This window comes from Rhinoderma darwinii, chromosome 2 (assembly GCF_050947455.1).
Source record: "Rhinoderma darwinii isolate aRhiDar2 chromosome 2, aRhiDar2.hap1, whole genome shotgun sequence".
NCBI classification, from domain to species: Eukaryota; Metazoa; Chordata; class Amphibia; order Anura; family Rhinodermatidae; genus Rhinoderma; species Rhinoderma darwinii.
This window is the reverse complement of record NC_134688.1, coordinates 326367380-326382492: the sequence shown is the minus strand read 5'-3', so window position 1 is coordinate 326382492 and position 15113 is coordinate 326367380.

Below are 15113 nucleotides of genomic sequence, written 5' to 3'. Positions count from 1 at the left end.
CCAAAGATTTCCCATCTACTTGAAATGTTCCCTAAACTAATGATTTCATGGGCTGGACGAATGGCGATAGTTAAAATGATGATACTTCCAATCATTTTATATGTCTTTCGTGCTGTTGTTATTCCAGTGTCTGTCACTTTTCTGTGAAGATTACAGATTTTACTTACTAATTTCATTTGGAATGGAAGAAAACCCAGGTGCGTATATCAACCATGGTGTGACCATGGTTTGATGAAGGAACGTGAATCGAAGACATTAGGAAGTAATATGTAGCCAACTCACTCATTGGTGGAATAATTACATGGACTTGAGATGGGTTGCCATTGAGTGAGACATAGATGGAGCCCCTCTAATATCTTTACTTAGTACCAAAGATCAACATTCTACTTCTGCTCTGAACTGTTCATCTACGATTTCCGCATCCTTGGCGGCATGGAAATATCTGTTGTCAAATACACAAGTGGAAGAATTCAAATTGCTGAAATATTTACCACTCCGCTCCCTAGTGTCCAAACTACCGGATGTCTATTTTCAAAATTGGATCTACTCCTACAGCCTTATACTTTGGTATCGTTCCAGCATATAACAGATACTTTCAATATACTTTCAATATCACAATTCATAACTTTTTCAACTACCTCAGACTTAGACATTTGTTACAGTCACGGCCACCAGATTCCCCGGCTATCCCTAAATTGGCCTTTGAATACTTCAACAGGTCCTCTCGGAAAATCAAGGGCATTTCCGAGTTTCACTCTGCCCTTCAGCAACCTACTCTGTATGTGTGACTTTGGCTTTGGTGGAATGGGCCCATCAATATAATGAATGGCTGCAATGTAATGTTACATTTCCCCTTTAACAGCTAACAACCCCTTCATGTTAGATAAAAGAGATACAATTATGGTATGCACCTATCCATGGTATTGTGCTGTAAAGATTTAACCCCTTAATGACCAGCCTATTTTAAACCTTAATGACCAAGCCATTTTTTAAGTTTTTCCATCGTCGCATTCCAAGAGCTATAACCTTTTCATTTTTGCGTCGACATAGCTGTATAAGGTCTTGTTTTTTGCGGGACAAGTTGTACTTTTTAATAGCACCATTTTGAGGGACATATTATTTATTGATTAACTTTTATTAACTTTTATTTGGGGGGGAATAGAAAAAAACCTGAAATTTCGCCACTCTTTTTCGCGTCTTAAATCAATGCCGTTTACCGTGTTATATAAATAACACAATAACTTTATTCAGCGGGTTGTTACGATTGCAACGATACCAAATTTGTATAGTTTTTGTATGTTTTACTACTTTTACACAGTAAAAACGTTTTTTTTTCAAAATTATTTGTTTTTGTGTCTCCATATTTGAAGAGCCGTAACGTTTTTATTTTTTCGCCGATGCAGTTCTATGAGGGCTTTTTATTTTGCGTGAAGAATTGTAGTTTTTATTGGTACCATTTTGGAGTAGATGCGACTTTTTGATCACTTTTTATCACATTTTATTTAAGTCAGGATTCACAGAAAACAGCAATTTTTCCATAGTTTTTTATTACATTTTTTACGGCGTTCTCCGTGCGGGTTAAATAATGTAATACATTTATAGTCGGGGTCGTTACGGACGCGGTGATACCAAATATGTGTAACTTTTTTACTTTATTTTGGTTTTTTAATAGTAAAGCACTTTGTAAGGGGAAAAGGTGGGTTTTTCATTTTTTTTCACATTTTTTTAAAAATTAACTTTATTCAACTTTTTTTTACTTTTTTATTAGTCCCATTAGGGGACTTTAATATGCGATTCTCCGATCGCTATTGTAATACACTGCAATACCTTTGTATTGCAGTGTATTACTGCCTGTCCGTTTAAAACGGACAGGCATCTGCTAGGTCATGCCTCCGGCATGATCTAGCAGGCATTCGCTCCAGGCAGACCTGGGGGCCGTTATTAGGCCCCCGGCTGCCATTGGAGACTCAGACACTCGGCGATCGTATTGCCGGGTGTCGGTGGGAGAGAGAGGGAGCTCCCTCCCTCTCTCCAAAACCACTCAGATGCGGTGCTCGCTATTGTGCACCGCATCTGAGGGGTTAAACGTGTGAGATCGATACTTATATCAATCTCACACGGCAGAGCAGGGACGCACCCAGCCCTCAGATACCTCTGGCAGCTGAGAGCAGGGAGATTTGACGCTCCCTGCTCTATTTACTTTATCCTGATGCAGTGCCGTAAAAAGGCATATGCATCAGAATAAAGCCCGTTAGTGGCCACCGTTAAAAGGTGTATTGGCGGTTACTAACGGGTTAAAGGGGTCATCCGGGGGACCAAAAATTGCATTGCAATAATATATTTATGTGAAAATAAGTAACTTACTAATGTACTTTAATTTAAAATTCTGTACTAAATCGTGCAGTTCAAACCTCCTGAATTGTTTCCGGAAGTCCTGGAGCTTTTCTAAAAGTGATGATGCATGTTATCAAGAACATGAGCGCAAGGGGCAGTCACATTGCCTATAGCTGGAGTCCCCGAACAGAGCATCAGCTAGCGCTTTGCTCGGGACTCCAGCACTGCTCCCGACGACCATATTTGGTCAGTGAATTCTGGGGTTTCCTTTCGCTGGAGTTCCCGAGCAGAGCATCAGCTCGTGAACTATATATGGACATATATGGACAGAGACATTGGGAGTAGTGCTGGAGTCCCCGGGCAGAGCATCAGCTGATGCTCTGCCTGCGGACTCCAGCACTTCTGCCAACATCACTGTCACTGTCCATATATGGACAGTGACATCGGCAGCAGTACTGGAGTCAGAGGCGTAGCTAGACACTCCAGCACCCGGGGCAAAGATTCAGTTTGGCGCCCCACCCCAACCTCTTTTCCAACATCTCCTTCCCCCTCGCAATGTTTGTTTTCTCTACCAATCAATGACGTGTCATTTCTTTTCCACATGTTTTTTTTTCTGTAACTCGAGCATAAAAACATTTTGTACATTTTACAAGAAATATAGTTCTATACACAACACCAGAACCAAGCTCATTACATATATATAGATGCAGGAAACACAGCACTCAAGGTAAACTGAACATCAGGCCATGTGCACTTTACCAGTAGAAGTATGAATCAATTCCTTGGAATGAGATAACAGGAACAGAGAACAAGTAACAGCACCAGGACTTCAGTATTAGGGAGATGTTGGTTTATTCACCACCAGGTGGAAAGAATGAGCAACGCTTCGGTTCACACCTGAAACTTTCTCAAGAGAAAGGTTCAGGTGTGAACCGAAACGTTGCTCATTCTTTCCACCTGGTGGTAAATAAACCAACATCTAAGTTGTAAGTCTAGTTCTAAATTAAACCAATCAGTTTTACTCGTCGGACAGAAAGATAACCCCTTATCAAGTACAGAAACCTGTGTTTCTGTCAATGAAGTTGAGGAAATATTTACCACGAGTGTTTCGGGTGACTCGGGTGAGCGTCCATCTTGCGAAGGGCTTGTGTTCGTGTCGTAATCTGCTTGGGTGTCCTGGGATGTCTGGCACTTCCGTTGCTTGCAGTGTTTCCTGCCTCCACGGCTGGTTCTTTGTCGGTGGTATACTGCTGGGATTGTCCCCTCCTCTCTAATGTTCCACCTAAAAAATCACGATCCCGGACACGATCATCATTATTTGTAGAGTAGTTGATACCTCTTGTATCTTGTCCCCCATCTGGTCTTCTTCTTCTACTTTGAGAACGATCATTTCCCACATAGCGGCGAAAATTCCTCTGCTCCAGCTGCCAATTATACTGTAGATGTTCCCATTCGTGTAGTCATCTAAATCTCTCTGCCATTTCTGGTGTTTCGTTTCTTCTAAACCAGAGCGAAATTTATCCAGATGGATATTCAATTTGGTCATACAATCCTCAAAATCTTGGGTAGATAACGATGTTTTTAATGTAGACTCAATATTTGTCACTTTGTATTGAGCGTAGATCAACTTGCAAATCTCGATATTTAATAGTAATACATCCATTGCATATTTATTTGAAATTTGAATAAACTTTGTGCAAAAATCATTGTTTTGAAAAAACAAATTTGGTCTCATCTGTGATCTCATACCTCTAGGTATACGGTGTGATCTCAGGTACTCACTCAGAGTGGTTAAATGGAGTCCCATTGTAATGGTTCTTTTCTTTTCATATTCGTATTTTCTCTTCAGTTCCACCATTGAAGGTATAGACAGGAAAGCAGTATCTCCCACCGCCCCCTGGAGTATTCTCTCCAAGTCCGCCTCGGTGTATGAAAAAACATCCGATGTAGTATGGTGAACATCCTGATGGGTAGACATCATGCAAACGTGCAAAGCTTGTAGGTCAAGGAATTGTTCAAACAAAGGATAAACAAGCAGCACCGTTTGTCAAAATACGTACAGCCAGGGTGCAAGGTCTCGTTTGGACATATGACCAATGTCCCAAATACCAAGTAAATCCAGAACCAAGCTCAGTACATATATACAACACCAGCACAAATAGAGCTCAATTTATTGCAACCCCTGCCGTATAGGTATGTGCGGCGTAAATATACAGCTCCCAGCATGGCCCGAACCATAGTAAGGATATGCTGGGAGAATGCTGTTTCACAAAAAAAGTCCTATCATAATCAAACCACCCATCATCTTGCTGAAGATCATACAGTGACTACAGTACTGATCAGAGGCAGAATAAACATTTACATTAAGTGACTCACCGGTGACGTCTCAGATTCTAGTTCTTTTTCTCCATCCGGTCCAGACCTCTATGATGACTTCTCCCGGTCACAGCCCATTTCTGCAGTTTACCGCTCAGATGTTATCAGCTTCTCACTTCTCCAACATTTCTACACCTATAGACAAAGATAAAGTTCTCATTATACCACACACTGCGCCCCTAAATATAATAACGCCATACAATGCACCTCTAATTATAATAGCACCGTGCACTGTGTCCCACACACACACCGTGCCCCCTGTAGATAGTGCCTGCCATAGAGCCCTCTGTAGATAGTGCCTCCGATAGAGCCCCCTGTAGATAGTGCCCCCATATAGCCCACCCCTGTATATAGTGTCCCACATATAGCTCCCCCTATAGTGCTCTAAAGATAGACCACCCCTGTATATAGCCCCCTGTATATATAGCCCACCCTTGTATATAGTGCTCCACATATAGCCCATCCCTGTATATAGCCCCCCTGTAGATATAGCCCAACCCTGTATATAGTGCTCCACATATAGCCCCCCTTGTAGATAGAGCCCCCCTGTAGATAGAGCCCCCCCCATAGATAAAGCCCCCTGTAGATAAAGCCCCCTGTAGATAAAGCCCCCCTGTATTATTACGATAAAAAAAAAAACAATACAAACTCACCTTAATTCCGTTCCCGCGCCGTCCGGCGGCAATGGCGACCTGTTCTCTTCTGCACAGGTCTCCTGGGGTTGAACGAAGCGTCTATGAAAGGCAGTGATTGGCAGGGCAATGACTTTCCCTGTCAATCAGTGCCTTTCAACCACGTAAGCGGCGCAAAGTATCGCACCGCTTCACTCGTAGAAAGGTGCTGAATGGCTGGGCACAGAACGTACCCGGCCATTCATTGCTTCTAATTGTACCTGTGTCCTATAGACGCAGGTACAAATATAGTGCAGGATGGGGTGGCTCTGGCGCCCCCCTCTAAGTTGCCCCCCCCTAGCTACGCCCCTGACTGGAGTCCCCGAGCAGAGCTTAAGTTGATGCTCTGTCCCGGGGACTCAAGTCCTGCTCCCGTCGTCACTGTCCATTTCTGGTCAGTGACTTCAGGGGTTTCCTATCGCTGAAGTTCCCAAGCAGAGCGTCAGCTGATGCTCTGCCTGGGGACTCCAGCACTTCTGCCAACGTCACTGTCACTGTCCATATATGGACAATGATGTCGGCAGCAGTACTGAAGTCCCCAAGCAGAGCATCAGCTGATGCTCTGCCTGGGGTCTCCAGCACTTCTGCCAACGTCACTATCCATATATGGACAGTGACGTTGACAGCAGTACTGGAGTCCCCGAGCAGAGCATCAGCTGATGCTCTGCCTGGGGTCTCCAGTCCTGCTCGCGATGTCACTGTCCATATATGGTCAGTGACTTCAGGAGTTTCCTATCGCTGGAGTTTCCGAGCAAAGCATCAGCTGATGCTCTGCCTGGGAACTCCAGCACTTCTGCCAACGTCACTGTCCATATATGGACAGTGACATCGGCAGTAGTACTGGCGTCCCCAAGCAGATCATCAGCTGATTCTCCGCCTGGCGACTCCAGCCCTGCTCCCAACGTCACTGTCCATATATGGTCAGTGACTTCAGGGGTTTCCTATTGCTGGAGTTCCCGAGCAGAGTATCAGCCGATGCTCTGCTTGGGAAGTTCAGCGATAGGAAACCCCTGAATTCATTGACCAAATATGGACGTTGGGAGCAGGGCTAGAGTCCCAAGCAAAGCACTAGCTTTCAAGCAATAGGCAATGTGAGTGCCCCTTGTGGTCATGTTCCTGATAACACGCGTCATCATTATTACAAAAGCTCCAGGGCTTCCGGGAACAATTCAGGAGATTTCAAGTGCACGATTTAGTACAGAATTTTAAATTAAAGTACATTGGTAAGTTACTTCTTTTCACATAAATATATTATTGCAATGCAATTTGTGGTCCCCGGATAACGCCTTTAAGGACACCCTATCAGTTGAAAAAAAGAAGGTTCACTCTGAAGTTGTTTGAGTGCTCAAAAGGGTGCTGTGGCCTTTGGAGAACGGGTGATGGACACAGTGCATGGACTTGCACTAATGTAATTTTCTGATTTGCCTATATGACATGTCAGCAAATAAGCTTTGCTCTATTTCTCTTTTAATAGGCACTGCACTTTCAAAAACCTTTGCAAAAATCAATAGTGTAAGTGAATATAAAAACTTTGTAATATAACTTGTTAGAGAAAAATGCATCTTTCTCCACTTAGACCCCAAACTGTTCACTAACTCTAAATGTAAAACTTTTTCATTCTCCTCAAGACAAGATGTACTATAAGCTCACTGAGGGATCAGGTTACATACTGCCCATAGAAGTCTATGGACAGGGGAGGAGGGAGCAGGAGAAGAGTGAGAGAGTGGCAGACAGACACAGGCGCAGCAGCAGTATCTAGTAAGTGTTGAATATCACCCCATGGCTGGATTCACAGCTACACTGCTTATTACTATTGTATCATGTCCTCCATCTTGTTGATGCTGCTTCTGATGATGTGCTACAGAGAGATAAGAGAGCAGATTTCATAGCTGTGTGTAATGTACGGCAGACATGATAGCAGTTAGACGCGGCCCACTAGCTCTAAGAAAACTAAGAATTAGAGATACAGCCTCCAGAGGGGGGAACTGCTAAAAAGTGCCATCTACAAGTCATACAATGGGCAGAAATAGTGATATTCCTCATGTACACACATTTGATGGCTTATTCTAAAAAGTCACCTGAAATTACAGGTACGCTTTAAATCCTAATCTAATTATCTCACTCTCCTCATGTCACACTCGCATGGAACCAGGAATCTGAGATATGGGAAGGTGTTTGATTAGATTCCTACGCTGTAAAGCTGCTGTAGAAGACCATGAATATTATCTTATACTTTACTTATTTTCATGACTAACAAAATAATTGGTCTGCAAGGAAAAATAAAATCTATTTTTGACTACTTGACACTACAGAGTGACTGTTCTATTAGCCATTGAAAGAAAATCACCAGTGATCAGTGATCCCTCAATGCCACAAATCTATACGAAGGCAAGTTAAGCAGTTCTCTAATCTCTGATCTCAGCTTCCTGAATTAGGGCACGTGGCAGAATTGCTGTTGAATTCCGCTGCAGACAGTCCGCAGTAGAATTCTGCAGCAGCCGTTTTTTACATTTTGTTTCTATACATTTTTAGGAAAGTTAGTTCAGACGTTGCAGAAAATAACTGTGCGGAAATCAGGCTGCTTTGCAGATTTTTCCCTCCGCAGCATGCTCATGACGTTGCGGACAAGAAGCGGAATTTCACTGCAGATTTCAGCCTTTTCAATGCAAAAACTGAAATCTGTGGCAAGTCCGCTTTGATATCTGCAACGTCTGAATTACCTGTCAAAAATGCAAATGTTGGTGCAGATCCGTTGCGTAATTGCCCCAAATCTGCACCAACATTTGCAGCGGAAAAATTCCACCACGTGTGAACATGTCCTTAGGGTTGCCAACCTCATTTTTTTATTTGTCATGGACAGCCAACATTTTTGGAGCATTGGAGCACCAACATGAATGGTAAAGATAAGTAATCTATATATATATATATATATATATATATATAGATAGATGATAGATAGATAGACAGATAGATAGATAGATAGATAGATAGATAGATAGATAGATAGATAGATAGATAGATAGATAGATAGATAGATAGATAGATAGATAGAAAACAGCATAGGACGTAGTAACGGCACCAGGACTCCTAGATACAGGGTGGATTTATTCACCTCAAAGCACAGCAACATTTCGGTTCAACAGGAACCTTTCTCAAGCTATAGAAAGGTTCCTGTTGAACCGAAACGTTGCTGTGCTTTGAGGTGAATAAATCCACCCTGTTTTTCATCCGTCTAGGAGTCCTGGTGCCGTTACTACGTCCTATGCTGTTTTCTATCTAAAAAGAAGGGGAATTGATTCATCTCCTGGTGACGAGCACATGGCCTGATTTCTTGGATCTGTGGAGTGCTGTGTTTACTTGCTTTTGTTCCGTGTATATATATATATATATATATATATATATATATATATATATATATATATATATACACTACCGTTCAAAAGTTTAGGGTCACTTAGAAATTTCCTTATTTTTGCAAGAAAAGCACAGATTTTTTCAATGAAGATAACATTAAAATAATCAGAAATACACTCTATACATTGTTAATGTACTAAATGACTATTCTAGCTGCAAACGTCTGGTTTTTAATGCAATATCTACATAGGTGTATAGAGGCCCATTTCCAGCAACCATCACTCCAGTGTTCTAATGGTACATTGTGTTTGCTAACTGTGTTAGAACGCTAATGGATGATTAGAAAACACTTGAAAACCCTTGTGCAATTATGTTAGCACCGCTGTAAACTGTTTTGCTGTTTAGAGGAGCTATAAAACTGACCTTCCTTTGAGCTAGTTGAGAATCTGGAGCATTACATTTGTGGGTTCGATTAAACTCTCAAAATGTCTATAAAAAGAGAGCTTTCATGTGAAACTCGACAGTCTATTCTTGTTCTTAGAAATGAAGGCTATTCCATGCGAGAAATTGCCAAGAAACTGAAGATTTCCTACAACGGTGTGTACTACTCCCTTCAGAGGACAGAACAAACAGGCTCTAACCAGAGAAACCTATAGAGAAAAGAGGTCAAGTACGCTCAAGGTAATACGTGATAGAAAAAACTTCTTTATTAACAGATACAAAAAACAGGACAATTAAAAAATGAGTCATACAGTGTAAAGTTGGGACTGGCGTCTCCCCCATGTTGGTCATATGAATCCGGGTACGTAATACTACTTTCTTTCTCATGCATCTGGCTATCTGTTGGTAATAGGATTCAGATCTTTGACTTTCACCTGCATTTGCCTTAGCTACACCATATTGTGCTACCAATTACACTTACGGCTTACACTCTATAACATTTGCTAACTGTGTTTCTCATATGTGAATGACTTCATCCATGTGTATTGGCCACATATATTTGATTACACTGTTTATAACCCCCATATAATGGTGGTTTCAACCTGAAGATCTTTTCCTGCACCATTTACTTATGCTGTGTTACGTATAGCCAAATGCATTCAAGACTGTCTAAATTACAACAGTATTAATCCCGGGTCTTGCTACTCATTCTTTACATCATGTGTTACCATTAATATTTGTATACCACATGGGCTGACGCAAACTTTACACTGTATGACTCATTTTTTAATTGTCCTGTTTTTTGTATCTGTTAATAAAGAAGTTTTTTCTATCACATATTACCTTGAGCGTACTTGACCTCTTTTCTCGATAGGTTTCTTAGTAATGCTATGGTCGGAGTACCAGGTCATATTGGGTTATATGTGTGTTCTCCTCAGTCTATAGTTATAGCTATTTGTGTTACTTTGACTTTTATAGACATATAAAGATACATATTCTTGGAGTTCACACGATTCCTGCTTGTGTACATGTTGGTTATCTAGGCTCTAACCAGAGTAGAAAGAGAAGTGGGAGGCCCCGCTGCACACTGAGCAACAAGACAAGTACATTAGAGTCCCTAGTTTGAGAAATAGATGCCTCACAGGTCCTCAACTGGCAGCTTCAATAAATAGTACCCGCAAAACGCCAGTGTCAACGTCTCCAGTGAAGAGGCGACTCCTGGATGCTGGCCTTCAGGGCAGAGTGGCAAAGAAAAAGCCATATCTGAGACTGGCTAATAAAAGGAAAAGATTAATATGGGCAAAAGCACACAGACATTGGGCAGAGGAAGATTGGAAAAAAGTGTTATGGACAGACGAATCGAAGTTTGAGGTGTTTGGATCACACAGAAGAACATTTGTGAGACGCAGAACAGCTGAAAAGATGCTGGAAGAGTGCCAGACGCCATCTGTCAAGCATGGTGGAGGTAATGTGATGGTCTGGGGTTGCTTTGGTGCTGGCAAAGTGGGAGATTTGTACAAGGTAAAAGGGATTTTAAATAAGGAAGGCTATCACTCCATTTTGCAATGCCATGCCATACCCTGTGGACAGCGCTTGATTGGAGCCAATTTCATCCTACAACAGGACAATGACCCAAAGCACACCTCCAAATTATGCAAGAACTATTTAGGGAAGAAGCAGGCAGCTGGTATTCTATCTGTAATGGAGTGGCCAGCGCAGTCACCAGATCTCAACCCCATAGAGCTGTTGTGGTAGCAGCTTGACCGTATGGTACGCAAGAAGTGCCCATCAAGCCAATCCAACTTGTGGGAGGGGCTTCTGGAAGTATGGGGTGAAATTTCTCCCGATTACCTCAGCAAATTAACAGCTAGAATACCAAAGGTCTGCAATGCTGTAATTGCTGCAAATGGAGCATTCTTTGATGAAAGCAAAGTTTGAAGGAGAAAATTATTATTTCAAATAAAAATCACTATTTCTAACCTTGTCAATGTCTTGACTATATTTTCTAGTCATTTTGCAACTCATTTGATAAATATAAGTGTGAGTTTTCATGGAAAACACTAAATTGTCTGGGTGACCCCAAACTTTTGAACGGTAGTGTATGTATGTATGTATATACATATATATATATATATATATATATATATATATATATATATATATATATATATATATATACATATGTATATAGCACAGAATAGTGAGATTAGTGAGATGAACACATCAGTGGCATTTACTGTGACCTGTAACATGATAATAAATTCCATTCACAAATTCCTGCATAAGTACCTCCTGCTTCCAAAAAATAATGGTATTAGTTTTTTTGTTTTTTTTCTCATACTGAAAAAAATAAGTCATGGCTGGTTAGGCTATTTGTGATGAACAGCAGTGTTTGACCATACTGTTTGGCTGATATTTCTTGATTTCTATTGTAACATAAGGATTTAGCCATAAGTGTAAAGGATAATAATAACTGAAAAACAATGTAATAGCAGGTTACGCGGTTTTGTACGAATAGTTAGTACTTCAGAATCAATACTGCTTGTTTCATTCAGCTAGAAGAGCATTTTAAATTGTTCTCACAAGTCGTATTTCAAGTTAATGTCCCTTAAAAATAAGTTAGTGTGAAAGCATGCAATAAATTATTAAGGCATTTAGAATAAGGATTTCTTTTTTCCAGGCATGATACTAAAAAGAACTGATTAAAGTAATATAGTTATGGGGTTTAAAATATTAATTAAAAAAATTAGCACCTTCCTAAATAGCATCACAGTAGTTGTGGAAAAAGAAAATAGTTATGTCATAGCTGGGGGGGAAATATAAAGCCTACAAGTGTAATTTTCCATTTAAAGATAGATAGCTACATATTTGTACTTCTCAAGATGCTTGACAAATGTAGGGAAAATAAGAATGTAAATGGTACTCCCCAGGTCAGGCAAATGAGGAAAGTGGCTTGAACAAAGGAAAGAGAAGAGGAAACAATAAGAAAAAGAAAATGCTGCCCTTTTTTCTCCCCTCTGAATGTATGCTGGTGCAGAGCTTAGGGGATTAATCTCTTAAAAATAAGTGCCATGCAAGCAGACAGCCCGTGATTAAGGTTTTAACTGATCAGTCTGCATCTGACAGGGAACCAGCTATTATCTTAAAGGAATCAAACCCCCATTCAAAGCCTCCGCTCAGCCCGAACATGAAAGGAAATGTCATCAGCTGGCAGTTGGGAAAAGCCGCAGGGGGAGCACAAAAAAAGAGAAAGGGAGAAAATGTAGAGAAAGAAATGGGGGGGATGAAATAAAATGAAAAAAAAAAAGACATAAAGAGTAAAGGAAGACAGCAATAGTAAGTGGGTAATGACAGGACAGCCAAAAAACAATATACATACAGACCTGACAAAATACAGCAAAGAGGTGCGCCTCAAAAAGAAAATTTGGAGAAAAACAAATGAAACCTTATCATAGGCTTTATAATCTTAAGGACACACTTTGCAGTAGTAGTTTAAAATGTGTTACATATACATTTAAAATCTAATGATTTAGTCATACGTTTATTTTAATATTACTATTTTATTGCTTTATACTTTTTTCCAGTACCATTTTTTTTTTTGCAGCTTTTCCATAAAGTTTTCCCGTAACTGTGCACTATGCTTTGGGCACACATGCATACATATATACACATGTGTATACACAGATCTACAAAGTAATAAAGCACAGACGTGGAAATGTACTTGCGGAAATCCAGCTAGTAGAGATTCTTTAGGGCAAGGGTGAAAGTAAGCAAAATAGCTCTCCTCCAGAAGGAAGAATACTCCTTTATGAAGGATATGGTTGTTTAAGCATTTCATGGGCCAGAATGTCAGTCACTAAGGCTCAATTCACACCACATCTGTGGTGCATGGTCAGTTTATACAGCGGACAAATCACCTGAGGTATCTACTGACGTACCCATAAGATTTAATGGGCAACCATATGCCAAAAAGTTGTCCCGCAGCCTCAATTGCTTTGAAAAGTTTTTTCAATACAACTTTATAAATAAATTTATGTTCTGCTATCTGCACTGCTTACTCCTGTTAGCGCAATGGATTGCTTCACATGTTAGCACTAAACAAATAAGTGTAACCTATAGGCAGGGGTGGGATTCAAATTTTCAACAGGTTCTCGGCGTTGATGTGTCACACCACAAAATCATTACAACTCTAATAATCAGATAAAAATTATAATATTTCTAATGCACTACATGACCAAGCTATTTGCACAACCCCCAAATACAAAGGTTTAGTCTACAAATACAGTATCAGAACCAAGCTCAGTACATATATAGAGCACCGGAACCAAGGTCATGACAAACTACAGCACCAGAACCAAGATTAGTACATATATACAGCACAGGAAACAAGATCATAACATACATACAGTACCAAGCTCAGTACATAAATACAGTAACAGTACAAAGCTCAGTACATAAATACTGCACCAGAACCATGCTCAGTACATAAATACAGCACCAGAACAAAGGTCAGTACATAAATACAGCACTAGGACCAAGCTCAGTACATATATACAGCACGAGAACCAAGCTCAGTACATAATTACAGCACCAGATCCAAGCTCATTACATAAATACTGCACCAGAACAAAGCAATGTACAGAAATCTGCACCAGAACAAAGCTTAGAACATATATACAGCACCAGAACAGAGCTCAGTACATAAATACAGCACCAGCACAAAGCTCAGTACATAAATACTGCACCAGAACCAAGGTGATAACATAAATACAGTACCTCATTTTCAAATTTCTGAGACTGAAAATCAGTTCCATTCATCTGAATGGGGTTGGTTCTGCAGCATGCATATGCATTTCTGCAGGCCCCATTCAGATGATTGGGACAGGCAGCAAATTATAGGCTGATCTGCTAAAATTATCTCAAATGCCTTAAAGTGGCAACCAAAACCTGAAAGAAGCGGGGAACTACTGTTCGGATTGATCGAAGAATAGCAAAAATTGCAATCAGTGAGTACTGCTACAATCAGAAGACAATTAAGTGAAGCCAAGTTACCAGCAAGAACTTCCTGCAAAGTCCCGTTGTTGAAAAAAAGATGTCCTGAATAGGTTAAAATTTGCCAAGGAATACATTGACTAGCCCAAAGAGAAATGGCGCAACATTGTATGGTCTGATGAAAGCAAAATTGTTCCTTTTGGGTCTAGTGGCCGCAGACAGTATGTCAGATGATCCCCGAGCACTGAATTCCAGCTGCAGTGCACTGTGAAAACAGTAAAGCATGGTGGTGCAAAAATCATGATATGGGGATGTTTCTCATATCATGGAGTTGGGACTATTTATAATAGCATACAAAGGATCATGGATCAGTTTGAATATAACAAAATACTTCAGATCATTTTGCCCTATGCCGAAGAAGAAATGTCCTTGATATGGGTGTTTCAACACAACAATGACCAAAAACACAGCAGTAAGAAAACAAGATCTTGGTTGCAGACAAACAGGATTGAGGTAATGAAGTGGCCAGCCCAATCCCCTGACCTCAATCCCATAGAGAACTTGTGGGCTGACATAAAAAATGCAGTTTATGAGACAAAACCCAAAAATGCAGAAGAACTGTGGAATGTAGTCCAATCTTTCTGAAATGCAATACCTGTTCAGAGGTGCCAGAAGTTGGTCGACTCCATGCAACATAGATGTCAAGCAGTTCTCAGAAACAATGGTTATGCCACTAAATATTAATTCAGTAAAGTGAAATCTCAAAAAAAAATTCAGTATATACATAAAATTTTAGAATTTTCAAAGAAAAATGCTGGCACTGCTATTTTTTTGAACAGCCTGACATTAATTTTTCGTTACTTTCTGTAAAGGATTAACTCAATTAACAAATGGACTCATTTTGTTATTGTTTTGATTTGAAATTTAATGTATAATATTTCTGGT